This window comes from Triticum dicoccoides, chromosome 3B, assembly GCF_002162155.2.
Source record: "Triticum dicoccoides isolate Atlit2015 ecotype Zavitan chromosome 3B, WEW_v2.0, whole genome shotgun sequence".
In the NCBI taxonomy this organism is placed as follows: domain Eukaryota; kingdom Viridiplantae; phylum Streptophyta; class Magnoliopsida; order Poales; family Poaceae; genus Triticum; species Triticum dicoccoides.
The window spans coordinates 236,246,685-236,250,184 of NC_041385.1; positions in this window are offsets into that span (position 1 = coordinate 236,246,685).

The window sequence follows — 3,500 nt, forward strand, 5'->3', positions numbered from 1 at the left end:
GCTCGAGCTAAGGAGCAAGCCCGAAGGAGTGACGCGGCTGCCTCGAGGGCGGCCAAGGAGTTGAAAGCCGAAAGGGCTGCGCACTGCCTAAGCAGGGCAGAGGTGGCCGAATTGGCCATGAAAGTAAAAGATGCTGCCGACCGCAATGAGGCTCTTGAAAAGGAGTGCTTATTGGAGCGGGAAGACCTGAAGAAGGCCACCGCCGAAGCCAAGGATGCCCGCTCTGCAATGCGGGCTATGAAGGAGGAACTGCGCCAGGCCGGAGATCTCGTGGCTGGCAAGCCTTTTCTGCTGCGTCGCCGGTTTATGGATCAAAAGTATGCTCAATTTGAGCGGCTGTGGAGTCCGAAGGATCCGTATATGGACTTAGCTGCAAGTGCGGCTGATGCCGTTGAGCACTTCCGGAGCCAGGAGGATCACAAGACGGAAGAGCTATACTGGTCTCAATTTCATAGTCCGGATCGCTCACTTTCGTTGACAGACCGGTTGGCCGAATGGGCCGAACTAAATAGATTGTCCGGACTTGCCATGACTGACATCGTGGCCCATGTCTGGCCAGAGAGGCCCAAGGTGACGAGCTACTTCGCCTTACTGCAGCAATTCCTTGGAGCGGTGCCGCATATAAAGGAGATGAAGCGGTCGGCCTGCATCGAGGGTGCTCGGATGGCTCTTGCCCGTGTGAAGGCGCACTGTCCGGAGATGGATGCCACCGCTGTTGCCGCCCAGGGTTCGAATGAAAGCCGGCTCCCCGCCGAGCACTATTTCGGGGAAGTTATGCGTGGCGCTCGTGTAATAGAGTCGCAGTGCTCGAAAAATATCACGTTCAAATGAACGTTTTAGCTTGTAAAACAATGATTATGCTATAACTGCTTTTTATACTTGTGCGTCCCAAGTAGTAAAACTTCTCCTGTGCGGCCGTTTACGTGTACATTTGTATAACTTGAAAGATTGCAGTCTTCGGCTTCAGCCCCCACGCACAAGGTGCGGGGGTGTTCGCAAAAATAGCGCGTTTTCACACTTAATCCGACGTCTCGGTCCTGTTTAAGGAGGTGGTAGCGTAGCGAACGAGGCAATCCGGACTATAATGCTTTATCACTTTCACTTAGCCAGTGGAGCTCGAGGGTGGGGCTACGATATAGCCCCTAGAGGCACCGCACTTCTCCGAATTCGGGGCGCGTATGTGCCTGACCGGGAAACGGTCCTTCGTCAAAGCGGGGAATTCTAAACATTCCGGTAGTCGATCGAGTGGTTGACCAGTCTCTTGCTGTATCATGACAGTCAGTTTTCGGCTTTCTCTACTGAGGTGCTCGCCCAGCCGAACTGGGGCACAATCGCAGTAGTTCTCCTGGTGCCGCATTAGCCGATGATACGGAACGTAAGGCAGCAAAACATAGGAGCCGGGCACACCCAACATTTGACCAAAGACATGATTCGGAGCTGATGCATATAATGCCTAACTCGAGACGCCGAACACTCCCTAAGGTGTTCGGTCTTTATAATAATGGGCAGAACAATGCCCTAAGCCCCTAGTGTACAGGTACGGGCATGGTCTTCTGACCCGGCCGATGCCAAAACGTCAGGCTCCGCTTTGGCTATAGGAAGAAACCAAGGGAGAATAACAACAAGAGACAGTAAAAAAGGTTTACGCAGGGTCTTAATCTGAAAAGAATCCTCACAACGGGTCCCTACTGCACGTATGCGCCTGTGTCTCCGTTGCGCCGTTATCCTGGACAGGTATGCACGTTGTTCATCTGTAAAAAGAGAGGAATGCTTAGTTTGAAAATGGTTCATGCGAAAAATATATGTGTAAAAGAAGAAATATAAATAATTAAAGCGGGGTTTGTATGAACCCGCGGTTGTTTGTGTGCGCAGCCCCCTGTGAAGAGGTATGCGGCTAGGGAGCCCCTAGCCTGCTAAAGCCGGATTCGTCTATCCGAGTCCGTGGGTCTTTAAGTGACCCTCGCACTGAAATGATGCCACGCGGACCGGGCATCTTGAGTGTAAGAGACGCGTAATGCGGTATGGCGTTGAAGCGGACAAAAGCCTTTCGTCCCAAGAGTGCTTGATATCCACTTTTAAATGGGACAATGTGAAAAATTAATTTTTCGTGTCGAAAATTGTTCGGCGATCCGAACAAGACTTCTAGTAATATGGAGCATGTGCACTTGGCGTAAGGGCCTAGCGTCACTCCTTTGAAGGAAGTGCGGCTGTGTCGAATTTTGGTAGGGTCTATCCCCATCTTACGGATTGTGTTTGAATACAGCAGGTTTAAGTCGCTGCCTCCGTCCATTAGGACGTTAGTAAATTGTAATCCGTCTATTATGGGATTCAATATCAGGGGAGTCCGTCCCGTGTTTCGAACGCTTCTGGAATAGTCCACGTGGTCGAAAGTGATTGGTTTTGATATCCAATCTCTATGGTCTGCTGGGTTGGACTGCGCGAAGCTCTTTTTAGAAAGTGCCGCACTATTTTTCCGTATTATCACATGAAGTGAGTTTACTGCTTTGACCCCTTGTGGGAAAGTCTTTTGTTTTCCGGTGCTCTGCTGGTGGGGTTTATCGTCTTCGCTTGACGCGTCGAGCCCCTTGTGTTCGACGTTTAGTCGGCCGGACTGTTTAAAAACCCAACAATCCCGATGGGTATGGTTTGCAGGCCTTCCGGGGGTACTGTGGATTTGACATATCCGACCCAGAATCTTATTTAAGTTGGACAGATCGTCGCTGTCATCCTTAAGAGGCGTTTTTTTGTTGTTTGGCCGCGAGCGTTTGAATCCGGCGTTGACTGCCGTGCTCTTTGGGCTTTTCTCTTTATTCCGGCGCTGTTCTTTTCTGCGCCGTGATTTTCCGTTTCCATCCCTTATCTCGGACGTACTTGGGTTGCTGGTGCTGCATCTTGCTAGCCAGCTGTCCTCTCCCACACAGAAGCGGGTCATGAGGCTTGTTAGCGCGGACATTGTCCTCGGTTTCTCTTGGCCGAGGTGCCTAGCGAGCCATTCGTCTCGGACATTGTGCTTAAAAGCTGCTAAGGCTTCGACATCCGGACAGTCGACTATTTGGTTCTTTTTGGTAAGAAACCTGTTCCGGAATTTCCGCGCTGACTCTCCGGGCTGTTGAGTTATATGACTTAGATCATCTGCGTCCGGAGGGCGGACATAAGTCAATTGAAAATTTGCTCTGAATGCATCCTCAAGCTCTTCCCAACTTCCCACGGTGTTTTCTGGGAGGCTTTTAAGCCAATGATGGGCTGGCCCTTTGATCTTGAGGGGTAGGTATTTTATGGCGTGGAGATCATCTCCTCTGGCCATGTGTATATGTAGTATATAATCTTCTATCCAGACTCCAGGGTCTGTTGTTCCATCATAGGCCTCTATGTTTATGGGTTTAAATCCTGCTGGGAATGCATGTTCCAGCACCTCATTGGTGAAACATAGTGGGTGTGCAGCGCCCCTGTATTTGGGTGTGCCACTATCTTCAGACACTTGACGTGTTGCCTTGCTTCCT